Genomic DNA, 21,635 nt, shown 5'->3' with positions numbered 1-21,635 from the left:
TTATATCATGTTTTGGCATTTCTATGACTATCATTCTGGCTCTTCACCTGAACCAAACCAACACCAAACTTATTTCCCTGCCCCATTCTGCCCACCCCCGTTCCCAATACAACCTGTTTCACCTGAGGTCACTCTTTATGGTGACAAATTCCACTCCACCTCTTCCCCTCCTCCAGCATTGCACTAGTCACGCAGGACTGTCGATTTTACCTGAGCCATGTTTGTCACATGAGCACGCTCCCTCCCTACTGTCATTGCCTGAGGTCAGACTTTTATCATCTCACCTGAAATATTGCAGTGATACTCTAACTGGTTTCCAGGCCACCAGCCTTTCCCAAGCCCAAGTCACCCTGCATAATGCTGCAAGAATGATGTTTTAAAAAACATATTCAGGGCTTCCCTGGTGGCGCAGTGGTTGAGAGTCTGCCTGCCAATGCAGGGGACACGGGTTCGAGCCCTGGTCTGGGAGGATCCCACATGCCACGGAGCGACTGGGCCCGTGAGCCACAACTACTGAGCCTGTGTGTCTGGAGCCTGTGCTCCGCAACAAGAGAGGCCACGACAGTGAGAGGCCCGTGCACGGCGATGAAGAGTGGCCCCCGCTCGCCGCAACTAGAGAAAGCCCTCGCACAGAAACGAAGACCCTACACAGCCAAAAATATAAATAAATAAATGAATTAAAAAACATATTCAGTTATCTCACTTCCTTGCCTAAAATCTTCTGTCAGAAAGTTTGATTCTGGGAGTGGTCCAAATGCCTTAGTGTGACACACAAGGCAGTCTGTTGAAATCAGACTCCAACATCTGTCACTGCCCGCTCTCCAGGCACTTCTGCCCACATCCCAGTCTCCATGCATGAAACAGGGAGACAGATGAAATCAGAATGACTGCACAATGTTCTCACTCTCTTTTACAGATGGGCAGAGGTTACGTGTTTTAGAACTCACATACGGCTTTCTTCATAGTCGTGAAAAATGATGTTTATAATTAATAATCAGAAAATATAATTTTAAGAATTCCACCATATGTACAACCAAAAGCACAACCCTTAAAGTATCCTGAAATAACTCTTAATAACAGTTGAATAGAATCATATTTTTTAAACTATAAAAATTTTCCTAAAACTGACAAATATTCAGCTAAATGGAAAAAATACACCATATCCTGGATGAGGAGGATAGAAGGAAAGTGTCACATGATGGTTAGGGTGTGTGCTTCTGGAGTTAAACTGCCTGGGTTCAAATCCCAGTTCTTCCATTTATTAGCTGTGTGAACTGGACAGGTCACTTTCCCTCCTCTGTGCCACAGTTTTCTCATCTATAAAAATGGGCATGATCACAATAGTACCTATTTCATAGGGCATTATGAAAATTAAACGAGTCAAAACATTTGATACACTTAAAATAGTCCTCAACATCAAAGTAAGCACTCAAAAAATGTTGCTGTTCTTGTTGTTGTAAATACAGTGTATCTTCCCACAAATGATTCATCTGTAGACTTCATGTAATTTACCTTCTTTCACTAAGGATAAAAGAAGGTAGAGGGGGTGGAGATGGGGGAGAGATGTTGCAGGGAAAAGTACAAGTCAATGTCTGACATCAGTATCTGAGTGTCAAGTTGAGTCCCTTGACACCATGATGATCTTACCCTATGTCCTCATCTCTACTTGGTATTATCCACTTTTCTAATTTTTACCAAGTGCTAATATTTTTTCTGATTTCTTGTGAGGTTGAACATCTTGTCATATTTTTGTTATACAAATGTTTTCCCTTTTGTGTATATTTCCTGTTTTGTACACCATGCCCATTTTTCAATTGGGTTTCTTATCTCTTTTTGTTTATTCACAGGATTTCCTTGTACTTTATATTCTAGATATTAATCTATTGTTACTTTTAGACATTGAAAATATGTCACACCATCGCAGATTTCATGTATAGGCTTTAACCTATCTGGAGTTCATCTTTGTTTGTGGTATAAAAGAGTTCATCTTTGTTTTTCTCCATGTATGAACCAGTTTTCCCAACACAATCTATATTTTCCCCAACTGAATTACAGTGGTATATTTATCATATATGAAGTTTATACATGTAGTCGGGTCTTTTTCTGGGTTCTTATCTCTGTTTCATTGATTTATTTCTCTATTCCAGTACTAGGGTCATACAGTTTTCACAATTATGGCTTTCTAAAATGTCTTGAGAGCTAGAATGGTAAAATTTTCCCTCTTTGATCTTCTTTTTCAAAATTGACATAACTATTTGAGTATAGTTAATCTCTCCTATATGTATTAAGAAAAGAAAAACTATCATGGTCTTAAAATGTTCTACTGGACTATTAACAGTAATTGCACTAATTTAGGGGAAGTGTTTTCTTTACAATGTTTTTGCCCTATCCACAGTTTTCCATGTGTTCTTTATGACTTTAAAAATTTTTCTTCAGGATGGTCTTATCCATTCTTTCTTAGATTAATTGCTTGATATTTTGTAATTTTGTTGTGATTATAAATGCTGTAATTTTCTGTGGCGTTTTTAGATTCTGCGGTAAGCAACCTCTAAGATGACCCCAGTGACCCCCCCACCACCTGGTATTCATGCCCTTTCATAATTCCCTCCTCTTGAGTGTGGGCTGGACCTACTGACTCACTTCTAACTAATAGAATACAGTAGAAGTGTTGGGATAGCACTTCCCAGATTAAGTTATAAAAAGACTGCAGCTTCTGCACTGCAGATAGCTGCCTTCTCATTGTATCCTCACATGGTGGAAAGAGAGAGGAAGCAAGCTCTCTCCTGGCTCTTATAAGGGTAATAATCCTATTCATGAGGGCCCCACCTTCATGACATCATCTAATCCTAGTTATTTTCAAAAAGCCCCACTTCCTAATACCATCACATTGGGACACAGAATTTTAAGTTATGAATTTGGGAGGGACACAAACATTCAGTTCCATAACACCCACCTAAACCAACCTTGAATTCCTGACCACAGAAATTTTAAGATAAATATTTTTTATTTTAAGCCATTATGTTTTGGGGTCATTTGTTATGCAGCAATAGATAACTATTACAGATGACTATAACTGGTTTAAATAAATGTTCTTCACTTTGTAACAAATAATCTTGAATCTTACAAACTTGTGGAACTCTCTTTTTATTTCTGATAGTGTGTCTATTGATTTCTGGGGTTTTTTCTATATAGATATACATTATCAGTGGACAAAATGAGAAGTTTTAATCTTCCCTTCCAATCCTTATGCCTCATTCTTTTACTTTTGTTTTTGTATTGTCTCAAACCTCAAGGAGAACTATATAAAACAGTAACTGTGATTGTGGGTATCTATGTCTTGTCCCTAATCACAGAGACTGCACCTAAAGTTTCTCACAGTAAGTATGATGTTTTCCTAAGGTTTTTGTTTTTTATATATCACTTTTGTCAATAAAAGTTTCCTATTGTATCATCAGCATCTCGTCAGCACACAGATGAAACACAAATTAGGATAGCTTGAGAAGGACTTAATAAAAAGGACTGTTTACAAACATAGAGGTAAGGTGTAGGGAAATCAAAAAGGATAGTATAATATTCTAGCAATATTATAAGGAACAGGGCCGTTATGACCACTAGTCAAGGGGAAAGGTAAGCTATTGGAACCTAAGAAGGAGAGAATTGTGTGGAGAAGACAGCCTAAACAGGAATTGTGACTTCCAGTCAAGAATTGCAGCCAGCCCTAGATGAGCCTGGAGAATAAATACCCTGTCCTACCACCTTCCCCCTTCCCTCCTGCTGGGGCTCCACACTAGGCAAATTCAACCCAAAACCAGAAGGTGAGGAAGTCCATTGATGTAGTCCATACAGGGTAAATTCACAGGAGAGAGAGCAAAATAGAGTCTCATTCCCCACCATCACCTTCATCATGTTCGTACTGCCTAAAATTTTAATTCTGGCTTGTGATAGAGTCTTATGGTCTCTTTTTACCAATATTTAAATGGTAATTTAATTGGATATATATTTCCAAATCTGATGTTCTTTATCTCTCTTTTTTTCAAAATTTTGCAAATATTACTCTTTGTCTTCTCACATCCAGATTAGTGAGAAGTCTGTGGTCAAACCAACTCCTATTCTTTTCAGGCATTTTTCTTTTTCCCCTCCAGAAAGTTTCAGAATATTTTCTTTGCATTATTAATTTCACTAAAATGAATATATATCACTTGGTTTTTCCAACATAGCCTATGTGGTACTTTACAAGCCTTTTCAGACTAAGGTCTTTTACCTTTCTTTAATTTGGAGAAATTGTTTAAATATTTCTTTCTCTACATTTATTTTGTTTTCTTCTGGAACTCCTATTACAAGGATGCTGACACTTCAATTTCTACTCTCCTGGCCTCTACGCTTTTCTTTCAAAATACTTTTCTACTTTTTTGATGCTTTGCAGCGTTCAGAAATCTTCCAGCTCAGTAATACATTCTTCAGCTGTATCGTTTCCACAACTTAACATAGCCATTAAGATTTTTATTTCAACGATTACATTTTTCAAACCCAATATTTCCAATTAGTTCTTCTTTGAATTGTTTTTCTTGACTAATGTTATCAGTATTTCACCTTTATATTTTTTGAGGGTATTTCTCCTGCTTATTTTAAACTTATTTTCTCTGGTCTGTTCATTTTCTCTGCCCGGTGTATTTTGTTCAGCATGTTGTCTTTCTTATAGAGCAGTGTACTCCTCGTGTGTCTGATGAATTTCCCCTGCGAGCTTGTACTCACTCTCCTGGGAATGTCATCTATCATGGAGGATAACGTGCAGCATGTATGTGGGAGTTGGAGGTCGGGAGAGGTGAAGGTGGCTAAAGCCCAGGGATCCAGGAGTACCTTGTGCCCTTCCTAGAGAGCTTAGGGAGTTGGCAGATGGTCACTCCTTCGGAGGAAGAGCCTCTGGCATTGTACTCTGGGGTCAGTCATCCCCTGTTTGTCACCTACCTACCTTACCAAGTAAAACTTCCCGAGTTTCTGCCTGGCATTGCTCTTTTTCAAGAGATTTCTTCCTCAGTTGGAGTCACCTGCCTATACCTGCTGTTGACTCTTCCCCATCTCAGCCAGATTCCAGCATTATCTTGATATTCCCCCCCAGTGCTGCTGGGCAATCACTGCTGTTTATCTGCCTCAAAATGACAACCAAGCAAGATAGGAAAGAGAAACACCCAGAACCATAAACCTCTGGCCCAACCTATCTTCCTATGACATCTGACCCCCTTCTCCCGTGTGCTGCTGTAAACATATACCCACATGTACACTGAGAGCCAACAACCACCCTTTTCCCCTCACGAGTTTCTCACGCTTATGTCAGTTTTTCAGGCCCATCAAGACACATCCTGTTTCTTGGAGTTGTTTCAAGGGACAGAGTCAGAAACTCATGTTCATATGTCAACTTGTCAGGCCTGCTATGTTCTTTGCATCCGTTGCCTCTAGCATTACCGTGGGGATTAATTAAATGAGTTCATTCTCGTGAGGCACTTTAGGAGAGTGTTTGGAATATAGTACATGCTCTATACCTGTTAGCTGCAATTATTATTTATCATCATCATTATTAATATACATAATAAGTCTATGAAAATGAGTATATTATCTTCATAGATGAGTAATTGGATTCAGAGGAGAAAAGTAACCCTGGTAAGAGTTTGAACTAGGGTTCAGTCACATCCAAGTCCATTGGATCTCCAAAGAGTGTGCTCTTCCTACTGTTCTTTTTATAGATGGCCTTTTTCTACTCCCACCTCACAAGATCTGATTGGCTCAGGAAAATTTGCAAGATGTTGAAGGCTTTTTAATTCACTTTACTAGGTAGATGACCACAACTTTCTTTGTGCTTCAATTTGATCTCTTGTCTCCAAGAGAAAGGCAACTTTGATGTTCTTTTCTAGTATAAAAGAATGGATTGGGGAATAAGCTATCAAGGGGAACTCTTGTTTCTCCAGGCCACAGCAAGTTGAAGGGGGAAAATCAGGAAGCTGTGGATGACAGTAGCAATGGGGCTAAAATTATCCTTCAGCCCTGCCACCCCATGCAACACTATTATTGGATGTCAAGACTACTCTACTGTCCTTTGTGTATCAGTTGGAGTCTGGTCAGGGAAACAGAAGCCACTCTAAGTATGCAAAGTGGGGAAGGATTAATACAGGAATTAAAGACTGGACAAGCAAAGGTCGGGAAGGACAGTTTTAGGAAAATTTGAAGTGCAAAACCTATGCTACAACCAATAGTTTCAGCTTCCAGCAACACTGAAGTTGGTGATTCTTAGGAGGACAGCAGAAAGCTGTAGGAAAACCCCACACTACCTCTGTTGTCCCCACACCACACCACACATCAGTAGCTGCTGTGACAACTAATGGCTTCTCCTTTACCACCTTCCAAATCTCATGCAATGGTTTCTCATTGGTGGAATCTAATTGGGATCCCACTTGCAATGGAGTGTAGGAATTGTAATTTCTAGGCTTTATGCTCCTAGGAACAGAAAAGAGGGTAAAAAGACAGGGATAGTACTGAGTATTAACAACTTACCTGTGGTACACTGTGTCTATCTTGTTCAACATCACTGGGTAAAAACTCAACGAACATATACTGGCTGAATTAATCAGTGCAGGAGGGTCCCAGGTCAGGCAAAGCACTCTTTGGTGGGAACTGAGATGCTTCTGCCACCTCATTCAGTGATGCTCTGGGCTCCACCTCCTGATGATACTCTGCACATGCTACTGGCCTGCTGCTGACTTATTGTAGAAGCATGGCAACATTGTATTTCTTCACCTTCCACGGAGGTGGGCCATGTCACTTCTTCAGTTGTCACTGATGCAAATGTAAATCTGATCATGTCAATTTGCTTTTTAAAAGTATCACTTCAGTGGCTGCCTATTGCCTTTAGAACAAAATCTGAACTCTTTATCATGACTTCCAAGCCCTTGCATTATCTGGGTTCTTCCTAACTCTCCAACTTAGCTCTTTCTACTTTCTTCTTCTCTCACCACACTAAGGCCACACCGACTTTTCAGTTCATCAAATATGGCCAGTTCTTTCCTACCTCAGGACCTTTGCCTGCGATGCTGCCTGGAAAGTTCTTTGCCCCACTTATATTTGACCAGGTGCTAGAACGCTTCAATCCTAAACTAAATATCACTTCCTCAAAGAGGCCTTCACTTGTCACTCCATCTAAATTAGATAATTACTATTTTCTTAATAATACTCTGGGGGTATTTTTCCTCTTCTGGTACTTATCACAATATCATAGTTACAGATATAAAATCCTGTCTATACTCTGCACTTGATTGTATACCCAGCCCAGCACAGTGCCTGACAACTAATAGGCACTCAATAAATAAATGTTGAAACTCTTTGCAGACTCCTCATAAAGTAACTTTACAGAACGCTCAAGTTACAATTTACTTCCTCAATTTCTCTTCAATTGTTGGCTTTTAAACCCTGAGACAAGTCAGAAGGCATTTGAAAGGAAAAACAGACTTACTCCTAAAGTCATCTACGACCATTAATAATCCAATTGGATCCCAAGCATCCTTTGGTCTTTCCTGCCTCCAGATGACCTTCTTCACACCCAAAGTATGTCCCAAGAAGCCAGGGAGATACTCTGTCCTCCCTCCTGGCTCAAACGTTTTAATACCATTCAGTGCATTACTACTTCTCTCAGGAGGTTCATCATGTTCTCCTGCAGTTAGAACCTGGGTGGCTGACCTTGACATGGCAAGTTAGGTATGGCCTTGCAGATTGACCATCTTTTATTCTCAGTCCTTGTATGCGAGCATGATAATACATTGTGTACAACAGGGAACAGTGTCAGAGGTCATACATTGGTTACCTAAATTTTCTCAGTGACTAATTGTTTTAATTTCTCGAAGAGAAATGGCTAAACATGAATTCTAAGCCTAGAATAGTGCCTTGTATTAGAGGCATTCAATAAATATCTATTGATTATATGAATATAGATGAAGAAACTGACACTTAAATAGGTTAAGTGACTTGCTTAAAGCCACACAGACTGTTGGTGTTTGAGCCAAAATTCTAATCCAAAAAGGACACAATGTGAGAGGGATTATGAAACAAGAATACTCAAGACTACACTGTGAGCAGTATTCCCAAGTATATAGGGCTGGGAACCCACTGCCTATAGGGCAGTAAGTAAGCAGGATAGAGACAATATCTATTAAGAATGGAAACGTCTGAAGAAATGTAAAGATCAGAGCAGAAATAAATGAAATAGAGACTGAAAAAACAATAGAAAAATTAAACTAAGAGCTGGTTCTTTGAAAAGATAAACAAAATTTATAAACCTTTAGCCAGACATCAAGAAAAAAAGAGAGGGCCCAAATCAATAAAATCAGAAATAGTAAAGGAGAAGTTACAATCAATACCACAGAAATACAAAGGATCATAGAGATTACTACAAACAGTTAGACACCAATAAAATGGACAATCTCCCAAGATGGAACCAGGAAGAAATAGAAAATATGAACAGATCAACTACCAGTAATAAAACTGAATTAGGAATTTTTTAAAAAACTGGATGTGATGGCTTCACAGATTAAATTTACCAAATGTTTAGAGAAGAGTTAATGCTGATCCTTCTCACACTATTCCCAAAAGTTACAGAGGAAAGAATGCTTTTTAACTCATTCTATGAGGCCAGCATCACCCTAATACCAAAACTAGACAAAGATATCACACAAAAAGAAAATTACAGGCCAATATCACTGATGAACATAGATGCAAAAACCCTCAACAAAATTCAACAATACCTCTAAACAAATTCAACAATACATTAAAAGAATCATACACCATGATCAAGTGGGATTAATCCCAGGGATTCAAGGATGGTTCAATATCCACAAACCAATCAATGTGATACACCACATTAACATATTAAAGAATAAAAATCATATGATCATTTCAATAGATGCAGAGAAAACTTTTGATAAAATCCAACATCTATTTATGATAAAAACTCTCACAAAGTAGGTATAGAGGGAACATACCTGAACATAATAAAAGCCATGTATGACAAGCCCATGACCAAAATCATACTCAACAGTGAAATGCTGAAAGCATTTCCTTTAAGATTAGGAAAAAGACAAGGATGCCCACTCTCGCCACTTTTATTCAACATACTGCTGGAGTCCTAGGCACAGCTATCAGACAATAAAAAGAAATAAAAGGAATCCAAATTGAAAAGGAAGAAATAAAACTGCTACTGTTTGCAGATGACATGATACTAGACACCACCAAAAAACTACTAGAACTCATCACTGAATTTGGTAAAATTAATATACAGAAATCTGTTGCATTTCTATATACTAACAACAAAGTATCAAAAAGAGAAATTAAGAAAACAATCCCATTTACAACCACATCAAAATAATAAAAATAAATCTAAGGAGAAAAAAGAACTGTACTCAGAAAACTACAAGACACTGATAAAAGAAACTGAAGGCAAGACAAACAGATGGAAAGATATCTCATGTTTGTAGATTGGAAGAATTAATATTGTTAAAAGGAGCATACTACCCAATGCAATCTACAGATTCAATGCAATCCCTACCAAAATATCAATGGCATTTTTCACAGAACTAGAACAAATAATTCTAAAATTTTTATGGAAACACAAAAGACCTTAAACAGCCAAAATGATCTTAAGAAAGAACAAAGCTGGAGGTATCGTGCTCCCTGATTTCAAACTATACCTCAAAGTTAGAGTAATCAAAACAGTATGTACTGGCACAGAAATAGACACATAATTCAATGGAACAAGATAGAGATCCCAGAAATAAAACCACACTATTATGGGTAATCAATCTATGACAAAGGAGGCAAGAATATGATAGAGAAAAAATAGCCTCTTCAACGAATGATGTTGGGAAAACTGTACAGCTACAGGCAAAAGAATCAAACTGGACTACTCTCTCACATCATGCACAAAAATAAATTCAAAATGGATTAAAGACAAAAATAAGAACTGAAACCATAAAACATCTAGAAAAAAACATAAAGCACTAAGCTCTTTGGCATCAGTCTTAGCAATATATTTTTGGATGTGTCACCTCAGGCAAGGGGAAAAAAAGCAAAAATAAACAAACAGGACTACACCAAACTAAAAAGCTTTGGCACAGTGAAAGAAACTATTGACAAAACAAAAAGTCAGCCTACTAAACGGGAGTGAAGGCGAGAAGATATTTGCAAACAATATATCCAATAAGGGGGTAATATGCAAAAATTTTTTTTTAAAAAATCATACAACTCAACATCAAAAATACAAACAACCCAACTGAAAATGGACAGAGGATCTGAACAGACATTCTTCCAAGGAATACATACAGTTGGCCAACAGGAACATGAAAATATGCTCACATCACTAATCATCAGGGAAATGCAAATCAAAACCACAATGAGATATCATCTCACACTTGTCAGAATGGCTATTATCAAAAAGACAACAATGGAGAGATATACCATGTTCTTGGATTGGAAGAATCAACATTGTGAAAATGACTCTACTACCCAAAGTAATCTACAGATTCAATGCAATCCCTATCAAACTACCAACGGCATTTTTTACAGAACTAGAACAAAAAATGTCACAATATGTATGGAAACACAAAAGATCTCAGATAGCTAAAGCAATCTTGAGAAAGAAAAACACCTGGAGAAATCAGGCTCCCAGACTTCAGACTATACTACAAAGCTACAGTAATCAAGACAGTATGGAACTGGCACAAAAGCAGAAACATAGATCAATGGAACAGGATAGAAAGCCCAGAGATAAACCCATGCATATATGGTTGCCTTATTTTTGATAAAGGAGGCAAGAATATACAATGGAGAAAAGACAGCCTCTTCAATAAGTGGTGCTGGGAATACTGGACAGATACATGTGAAAGAATGAAATTAGAACACTCCCTAACACCACATACAAAAATAAACTCAAAATGGATTAAAGACCTAACTGTAAGGCCAGACACTATAAAACTCTTAGAGGAAAACATAGGCAGAACATTCTATGACATAAATCACTGTAAGATCCTTTTTGACCCACCTCCTAGAGAAATGGAAATAAAAACAAAAAGAAACAAATGGGACCTAATGAAACTTAAAAGTTTTTTACAGCAAAGGAAACCATAAACAAGACCAAAAGACAACCCTCAGAATGGGAGAAAATATTTGCAAATGAAGCAACTGACAAAGGATTAATCTTCAAAATTTACAAGCAGCTCATGCAGCTCAATATCAAACAATATCAAAAAAGCAAACAACCCAATCCAAAATGGGCAGACGACCTAAATAGACATTTCTCCAAAGAAGATATACAGATTGACAACAAACACATGAAAGAATGCTCAACATCACTAATCACTAGAGAAATGCAAATGAAAACTACAATGAGGTATCACCTTGCACGGGTCAGAATGGCCATCATCAAAAAATCTACAAACAATAAATGCTGGAGAGTGTGTGGAGAAAAGGGAACCCTCTTTCACTGATGGTGGGAATGTAAATTGATACAGCCACTATGGAGAAAAGTATGGAGGTTCCTTAAAAAACTAAAAATAGAACTACCATATGACCCAGCAATCCCACTACTGGGCATATACCCTGAGAAAACCATAATTCAAAAAGAGTCATGTACCACAATGTTCACTGCAGCTCTGTTTACAATAGCCAGGTCATGGAAGCAACCAAAGTGTCCATCAAGAGATGAATGGATAAAGAAGATGTGGCACATGTATACAATGGAATATTACTCAGCCATAAAAAGGAACAAAATTGAGTTATTTGTAGTGAGGTGGATAGACCTAGAGTCTGTCATACAGAGTGAAGTAAGTCAGAAAGAGGGAAACAAATACTGTATGTTAACACATATATATGAAATCTAAAAAAAAAAAAGGTTCTGAGGAACTTAGGGGCAGGACAGGAATAAAGATGCAGACATAGAGAATGGACTTGAGGACATGGGGAGGGGGAAGGGTAAGCTGGGATGAAGTGAGAGAGTGGCATGGACATATATACACTACCAAATGTAAAATAGATAGCTAGTAGGAAGCAGCCACATAACACAGGGAGATCAGCTTGGTGCTCTGTGACCACCTAGAGGGTTGGAAAAGGGAGGCTGGGAGGGAGACCCAAGAGGGAGGAGATATGGGGATATATGTGTATGTATAACTGATTCACTTTGTTATAAAGCAGAAACTAACATACCATTGTAAAGCAATTACACTCCAATAACGATGTTAAAAAAATAAATAAAATATAAAAAAATAGTTTGGAAGAAAAATAAAGCAGATATAATTAAAAATGTAAAAAAAAAGACAACAAATAACAAGTTCTTGCAAGGATGTGGAGAAAAGGGAACCCCCCACCATGCACTGTGGACAGAAATGTAAATTGGCGCAGCTCCTATGGAAAACAGTACGGAGACTCCTCAAAAAGTTAAAAGTAGAACTACCATATGATCCACCAATTCCACTCCTGGACATTTATCTGAAGAAAAGGAAAAGACTAATTTGAAAAGATATATGCACCCCTATGTTCATTGCAGCTTTATTTACAATAGCCAAGATATGGAAACAACCTAAATGCCCAGCAAGAGATGAATGGATAAAGAAGATGTATATAATGGAATATTACTCAGCCATAAAAAAGAATGGAATCTTGCCATCTGTGACAACATGGATGAACCTGGAGGGTATTGTGATAAGTGAAACAAGTCAGACGGGGAAAGGCAAATGCTGTCTGATTTTACTTATTATGCGGAATCTAAAAAACAAAGCAAATGAACAAACATAACAAAACAGAAACAGAGTCATAGATAAAGAGAACAAAACAGGTGGTCACCAGAGAAGAAGTCAGTTGGCGGTCACGGGGGAAGAAATAGGTGAGGGAAATTAAGAAGTACAAACTCAGTTGCAAAATAAATGAGTCATGGGTATGAAATGCACGGTGTGGAGAATATAGTCAAGAATTATGCAATATCTTTGTATGATGACATATTGTAACTAGACTTACCATGGCGATGTATATGGTATGTATATGTATAGTATGTATACATATTGGTATGTATAGAAATACCGAATAACAGGCACTACCATAACGTTGTAGGTCAATTATACTTTAAAAACAAACCAACTCATAGAAAAAGAGATCAGATTTCTGGTTACCAGAGGCGGGGGAGGTTGGGAGTGGAATTGGATGAAGGCAGTCAAAAGGTACAAACTTCCAGTTATAAATAAGTCTGAGGGATGTGATGTACAACATGATAACTACAATGAACACTGCCATATGTTATATATGAAAGTTAAGAGAGTAAATCCTAAGAGTTCTCATCGCAAGGAAAAGAGCTTTTCTATCTCTTTAATTTTGCATCTATATGAGATGACGGATGTTCACTGAACTTACTGTGATAATCATTTCATGGGGTATGTAAGTCACATCATTACGCTGTACACCTTAAACATATTAAGTGCTGTATGTCAATTATAATTTGATAAAACTGGAAGAAAAAAAGCCTGGAAAGGCCTGGGTCTTGTGGGCTCTTTTACGAACCCCTTATTGATGTTTGAAATGCTTCTTTGCAAAAACATGTGTCTTGGTAGGTTTGTGGGAAAGTCACATGCACTAAGGACTGACGTAAATGTCAAAGTCGTTGTTTTTGTCACCCACTGTTTCCTTTGAGTGTCTAGCAGATGTGAGTTAGGTCTCTGCAGCTGGATGCCTCCAGAGCCTTCCATCCTCAGGGTCTCATGAGAAGAAACTTTTGAGCACACAGCCTCTGATCCTGGGATGTGGTTCACTGTCTGTTATGGACCTTGAGAGAGCCCCAGTCCAGTGAGTGAAGAGCCCTTGGCCTTGTACCAGTTCGTTATTTGACAAATGAAATGCTGCCCACTGAGCTTTATTTGCAAACTAGCTGCAGTGCTGTCTTACCAACCTAAAACCTTACAGGGCTCTAGAATCTCAGTGCCGGAATAGGGAAGAGATCACTCTGTCGTGTCCCTAATTTTACAGATTTGGACCTGGGCTCCAGAGAGGTGAGAGGATTCTCCCGGGGCCACAGCCAGTGTGTGGAAGAGTTGGGAAGAAAACCTGCTCTGTCTCCTTAGTGTTTCTCCACCACAACTTTCACATGTGGAAATGAAACACAGTAAACATTTGTTTCTGTTCAATTCCATCCATACATGTCTTGAGCACCTAATAGGTGCCACGCAGCATGGAAGGTACAAGGACACAGCCGTGGTCACACACAACTCCTTTAGGAGCTCTTAGTTTGGTGGGTCCTGCCCCTGGTGTCGTCTTCACATCCCCTGAAATTCATCCAGTCTTTTCTGTCCCACCCTGGTCAATCACTAATGTTCTGTTGGGACGGGTGGGAAGGAAAAGGGGAAGGAAAGAAACATTTACTTAGCAACTACACTGAGCTAGGAACACTATACATTACCTTATTTGACACTCAAGCAGCCTTCCATGATTCTTATCTCCATTTTACAAGTGATTTGGAGAAGCTGAAGAACCCACAAGGAGGCTGAGCCTGGATTTGAATTCAGGCCTTCCCACCAGACCACACTGTCCCTCTAGCTTTTACTTCACCTCACAGCTATCTCCTCGTCCCTGAAAATTCTCACGTGCCTTTAGAACTCCTTCGACAAATAAGTTCCCCTCCCCAAACACATGCCATCAAAATCCCTACTTGTCATTCTAGGGAAACTGAATTCCACACGGAAGCTTCTCATTGTCACTTTCCAACCCCTACGCTCCCAAGCCCACACTCCTCCATGCCTCCTGGGTTTATGAGGTCTACTTGCCTCTGAAGCCACACTCTCAGCTCCTAGCTCTGCTTACCTTCCTAAATGCACTGTATTCTAGAACTGAGACCAGGACTGAGCTACTCACACTCTACCCTCTACCCTCCCTACCCACCACCACAGGACAGGCAGCCCAGTATTGTCACTTCCTCTATCAATAGAAGAGGTAACGGGAGCCCAGCAAGGCTGTGTCCTTCCACAGCAGGAACTCCTGGACCCCTACACCTCTACTCCTCAGGGTGTCTGCTCCCAGACCTCCCTGACCCACCCTGTGGGGAGGGGTCCCATGTCATGTTGCATGTGATTGTTTTTTCCATCTCCTGGGGATCTCTCTATCATTCCAGCCCATTTCTTCATTCCCTCTATCCGCAGTTAACTCTATTTTATCTTAGTCTAGCATCCTGGGTTAACCCAATATCCCCGAGTTATGCCAGGTGAACTCTTCCTTCCCAAGTCAGCTCAGACATCGCCTCCTCTGTGACGCCTTCCCAGGCACAGCAAATCCCTCCTTCTTCAAGGCTCCTGTAGCCCGTTTATTACAGCACTTCACATACCAAGTCATTAGAAATCTCTTCTATTTCCTAAACTCAAGCATCTTAACTCCTGGGACACTTTCATGTCAACTTCGCAATCTAATCTCTAGCCCAGAGGCTGGTACACAGAAATGTTCAATAAATATCCCTGAGTGTTGCTTGTCTAGATAGACCCTGTGGAGTAGAACTAGAACCAAACAGTGGAAGGTTCTGCTCCACTAGACTCCAAATGCCTCAGAGGCAGGGGGGAGAATCTTCTTCCATCAGTGGGTCCCTACCGTGTTTACAGTCACAGCGCTGCGAACACAGCACGAGCCACCCTGGGCTGGGGTCAGTTCCCAGTTCAGGAGATGCCTAAGCTCGGGATAATGATACATCAGCAGAGATTTGGGGCAAGGGCCGCACTAAATGTTCTGAGGTCCCTTCGAGCTCCAAAACCATTGTTCCATGATGAGGGAGAGGTTGGTTAAAAGATCAAAAGACAGATAAGAAAAGTGGTGGACAGAGGAAGGTAGAGGTGAGAGAGGCACAGGGCAGAAAATAAGGGTCAGTGAGGAAAGGGAGGCTGAAAACTGGAGAAAGAGAGGGGACTGGAGGGACTAGGCAAGAAGGAGGACAAAATGAGGGAGTGGGGCCTCACTAACTGCAGGTAGGTGCTCACACACTGGGCATGATCAGATTCCCGAGATCCCATTTCCCATAGGCACAAAGTCATAGAGAAAAGCTGAAATGCTGAAAGCTGCTGCACTTGGAAATCAGTCTGAAATGCACTTAATGTCTCTCCCACCCAAACGGGAAGCTAAATCCTAAGAAAATCAGCTTCAATTGACAAAAACCAAGGCACACAGGAACACAGTTAAAGCACTTACTGCTCTGCGCCATCTGGCCCTTCTCCGTGTGCCGCAGCCTGGCCAGCCCTGAGTCAGCATGCCGGGAGGACCAGTCCTCAAGCAACGAGGCCACAGGGAGGGCAGCCCACCCCGCCAGCTCTGGTGACCCACTGGCTCCATAACCCATCCACCCCCTTTTTCCTAAACTTATTGCACGTTACAAATGGTGACACTGCAGGCCGAGCTCTGGGACCAGACCGATTTCTGAACAGGAAATAACAGGCGCCCTGCACTCTGGTCACCTTGGGGCTGAAGGTCCTGCTCTAACTTCATAACCTGGTTCTTATCAACAAGCAACCATCCGGTGCCCCCAGGAATGTTTACCAAGTATCATGAGTGTCAATATTTACAGAATACCCATCCCATCCAGAGACTGAATCAGATCCTTTATGTGGATTATCTTGTCAATTCCTCAAAATAACCCAGTGAGGTTAAATATCCCCATTGGCAGATAAGGACACCAAAGCTCAGAAAGGTAAAATAATTCTTCCAAAGTTATACACACAATTATTAAGTGGCAGAGTCTGGATTCAAACCCAGGCTGTTGAGCTCCTGCGTCCATAACAAACTGCATCCAGCAATAGGATTTTGTTCCTCTATCCCTGAGGCCATGCCCATGTGCCTGTTGCTCTCATGCTCGGGCCCTGCTTTGCTCACTACTGTCTTCCCAAGGCCTGCTCCCCTGCCCCAGACTCTCCTCCCTGGGCCATGAGCCTGGCACCTGTGCTTGCGTCCCCTGACTCAGCCCCGTGACAGATGCCCCATCAGCCTACTGAGGCACCCCCCCGGCTGTCTCCTGTCCCATGCCTCACTGCAGTGGAGGCCAGCCTGCCTGCCTTTTTATTGCCAGCTTCAGAAACCCGCCCCCATCACCACTACAGAGGTTAACCTCTGCATCTTTCCGTCCACAGCAGGTCTGTCCTTCCTCTGACAGAACTGGTTTTCACATACACTGAGACACCTAAATGCATGCCCAGGACAGTGATTGACAGCCAGCTGAATCAGCTTCCTCTCTGCAGATATCTAATCCACGGGAACCCGGATCCTACAATGCACATCACCTTTACACATCTCATTGCTCACACGTCAAGGTAACTTGACTGTAAGGAAAGGGAGATCTCAGCCCTGGGCCTGACACTCCTCAGGCTCCAAGCCTCTGTGGGTGGGGATTTTGGCTGAATGAGCAAACGTGTTGGGGTTTCCTTCATCTCGCAGCTCTGCACCTTCCCTATTCTTGCACAGCAAGTACTGCTCTCACAGCTGCATCCTAACCTGTGTGTGCAACCTACATCCTGACGTGTGTGTGTGTGCACACATGAGTGTGTGCAACAGCTTGCAAAGGCACTGCTAACTCTCCCTGGGCTCATGTAACCCACACCACCACACAGGACAGAGGGAGGGCCCAGAGAGGGTCGGGCAGAGCATAAAGACACCGACGAGGACCCAGTGACTATGGCCACTAAAGCAGTTTCATTTCCACAACTTTCCTGCAGTTGATTCTGTTTCAGCTCCAACTCCACAGAGTGAAGAGTGGGGAGCAGTGGGGTGGGTGGGACACTGAGGAAGTGGTCAGAGTGGCAGGAAGCATTTCCTTTCACAGGCTTTGGGGACAGAAGCTAAGCATCATGACCTCTTGGTTCAAAAATCTCTTCTCCTGGGCTTCCCTGGTGGCGCAGTGGCTGGGAGTCCGCCTGCCGGTGCAGGGGACATGGGTTCGAGCCCTGGTCCAGGAGGATCCCACATGCCGCGAAGCGGCTGAGCCCTGCGCCATGGCTGCTGGGCCTGCGCTCTGGAGTCCGCGGGCCACGGCTCCTGGGGCCCGCGCGCCTGGAGCCAGTGCTCTGCGGCTGGAGAGGCCGCCACGATGAGAGGCCCTTGCACCGCAACGAAGAGTGGCCCCCGCTCGCCGCGGCTGGAGGGGGCCCGCGCGCGGCAGTGGGGACCCAGCGCAGCCAAAAAAAAAAAAAAAAAAAAAAAAATCTCTTCTCCTGCCCCACAGCCCCTTTCTCCAGCTTATAGACACATATTTTCTGTGTTCTCCATTTCTTCACATTTTCCTAGACCTATGTACTGTCTTCCCTCCTGAAGAGAGATCCCTGTGTTCATGGTCACAGAGTTGCAACTGAAATTCATCTTAGCACTCAGCCATCAGTTCATTCATTCATTCTTTCTTTCACTGTGTCTACTATATGCCCCTGTGCCAGGCATGGACCCTGCCTTGGGTTTCAACACAGTGTGATCATCCAGTATAACTTTCTCATTGCCCAGTTGGAAATCTGAGACGAAAGACCTTCCCAAACTGACATGAGCATCACGGTTGGCAGCATATCATTTACATTACTTAAATATCTCAGAGCGCTTAAATATGATATATGTTGAATTCAGAGGTTTCCTGTACACAGATGTCTCTCTCCTCCCCTGCTTCATGTCCTCCATGCTTCAGGCACACAGGAGGCATCTGCTTATTTTTGTGGGCAACTTCATGTCACAAGGTCAGTGGAAAATTAAGAGTTGGTTGACTGTGTCCCAGAAACTAAGTCTAGTCCACACTGGATCTGAAGAGATCCATGACCTAGTGACCTCTCTTGTCCTGAATGAAGGGTTGAACGTTATTGTCACTTACACTCCTCTTCTTGAATCAAGCAGAAAGGTCTTTTTTAAATTTAATCCTACAGTGCCTAAGCTTTGCCATCTACAAATATGGGGGATTTGCAATCCAGAATATTATGGATTTTGAGTGTCAGCCAAAAATCAAATACTTTAGAAATAAAATGGAGTACACTAGAGAGAAAACATCTAGTTGTCCAAACCTAACATTAAAGATGAGAAAACCGGGCTTCCCTGGTGGCACAGTGGTTGAGAGTCCGCCTGCCGATTCAGGGGACGCGGGTTCATGCCCCGGTATGGGAGGATCCCACGTGCCGTGGAGCGGCTGGGCCCGTGAGCCATGGTCGCTGAGCCTGCGCGTCTGGAGCCTGTGCTCCGCAACAGGAGAGGCCACAATAGTGAGAGGCCCGCGTACCGAAAAAAAAAAAAAAAAAAAAAGATGAGAAAACTGAAACCCAGGAAAAAAGTGAATGACTCAGTCTCACCCAGGTTATGAGTGGCAGAGCCAGGGCCAAAACCTCCAGTCTTCCAACATTCGTCAAGGCCAGGTGCATCCCCCTGCAGGCTCCAAACACTCTGATCGCCCTGGAGATAGGGCTCAAACCACATGACATATGGGTCCCATTCAGATAAATCTATGATGCTCTTTTGTCCCCAGATAACTGGTTTTAGAAACTTTGTGTTTGCCCTCATTAAGGAGCAGAGATTGTGCTTCTTGATGGTTTTCACTGGATTGAAAAAAAAAATGAAATGTTCTTTTTCCTCTTGATGAATGCACTCCACAAGAAAATATTCAACTATCTAAAAAAATTAGGGAGACCCAATTTTAGGAGCCCAGCCCTTAAAGCTTAGATGGAGAGAAATGTTTCTGTATGAACACTCTTGCTTGTAGGAAGGATGCAGAAATCGTTATAGAGTGACTGCGCTTGTTCGTTGTAAAGCAAATTTGCCCTGCAACAATCACTCCATTTTTGGTAACAATGTTCCAATTTTCTTTGAGAAGTTTTCCTCCCTTTCTGTCCATGTGGTTCAGTTGCAGCCGATCTGATCTAGATGCCATCCTGCTGCAGGACTCAGACTCGGTCAATAAAACCATAAGTCTCGCTGGCCTCAGTGACTGGGTCAGAGCTGGCCAAGGGCCCCAAGCTGGGCCATTACTGAGCATCTCTGGAAACTTTGCTGTCGCTGCTGGGAAAGAAGCGCACTTGTTCCGCGGGGCTTGTTAATAACGCAGAGGGGAGGCCTGGCCCTGCTTGTCTAGTCATCTACATGGGAGCGTCTAAGATAGCTGAGCTGAGAGATGGGCAAAGATAGGTACTTGACGATATCACCTGAGTATCTGATTCCAGCGGGGCCTAAATTTTATAAACTGTGGGCGTCATAACATTTTCTTTCTTTCTTTTTTTAGTGGAGTTGGGTTTCTGTCACCTGAAACCAAAAGAGACCTAATAAACCCACAGCAAGGATACTGAGGGGATGCTTAAAGAGAATAAGAGTTTTAACAAACGGGCACTGACAATGTGTGGGGCAACTGGCCTGAGTCTGGCCAGCCCCTGAGAGGAGGAAAAGTCCACCCCACTCAAATAATCAGGGCTGCCGGGTGGCAGAGCAGAGCTCACCAGGAGAGAAGAGCTCGTCCTGGGCTGACATCTAGACCTCCACCCACCTAACCTTCCAGTGAGATTCAATGTGAGAATATGAATCTGCTCTTGATGAGGTTCACCTCCTCTAACTCCCACAATACTTTCCAGGTCCCCAGAACATAATTTTTATTTTAGAGGCACCCCAAGATGTCTGCTTTATTAGGAAAAAAGCTAAACAGTGGAAAGGGGGAAAGACTGAGAAAGAATACTTGTGTGTGTGTGTGTGTGTGTGTGTGTGTGTGTGTGTGTGTATGTTTGTCTGTGTAAAATGAGGATGTTGGTGAAGGAATCCTTCCCAGCCCTGAGTTCCATGAATAAGAGGGGGGCAAGATGCTGCAGCTCTCGTGATCCTGGTCAGACTGGCAGTAAAGGAACCGCTAAACTGAAGACATATGGAGGGCAGGGGTCAGGTCTACCTTATTCACTGTTATATCATCAGCACCTAATTAGAGAGTTTAGCAATCAGGAAATATTTGTTGAAGACAGGAAGGCAGAGCTTGCTATATGCCAGCCAATGATGGGGGTGTGGGGGGAGGAAAGAGAAAGCCGAGACAAAGGGAAGGAGGTAGGAATCTGAGAAAGAAAGAGCACCAAAGGTGGTGAGATGGGACTTGAAGAATTACCGCCACTCATTTATTTTAATTTGATGTCTTTAAAAAAAAGTTTGGGTCCATTCAACCGAAAGCTCATATGAGGCAAGTAATCAATTCAAGAGAAATTGCACATCTGATCTGTGACCTGAATCCTCCTTGCTCCGTGTCATCAGAATCCCCCAGGCATTCCTGCCAGCCTGACTCAGCCTGTTTCCCGAGCAGTGAGGTCAGCTGCAGTCGCATCTCTGACCGTCCTGTCCACGACCAGCCCTCCTCCTCCGAGGTGAGGCACACACGGGTGATGCCCATCGGTGGGCCTTTCCCCACAGCCGCCCTTCCAGGGCACAAGCTTCCCAGACAGCCACCTGTTGCCCAAGGCTTCGCCTCCCTCCTACCGCCACGCACGGTTCAAGCCTGGTCACTTTCTTCTGGAGCGGCTCTGACACAGCTTGAAAGTCAGGGTTTCCAGAGATGAGACACCTCAGAGGCTGCTCTGCCCACAGCCCTCTGTGGTCTGAACTCCAGATCTCAAGCG

This window comes from Phocoena phocoena, chromosome 1 (genome assembly GCF_963924675.1).
Source record: "Phocoena phocoena chromosome 1, mPhoPho1.1, whole genome shotgun sequence".
In the NCBI taxonomy this organism is placed as follows: Eukaryota; Metazoa; Chordata; class Mammalia; order Artiodactyla; family Phocoenidae; genus Phocoena; species Phocoena phocoena.
This window is presented reverse-complemented; position numbering follows the sequence as displayed.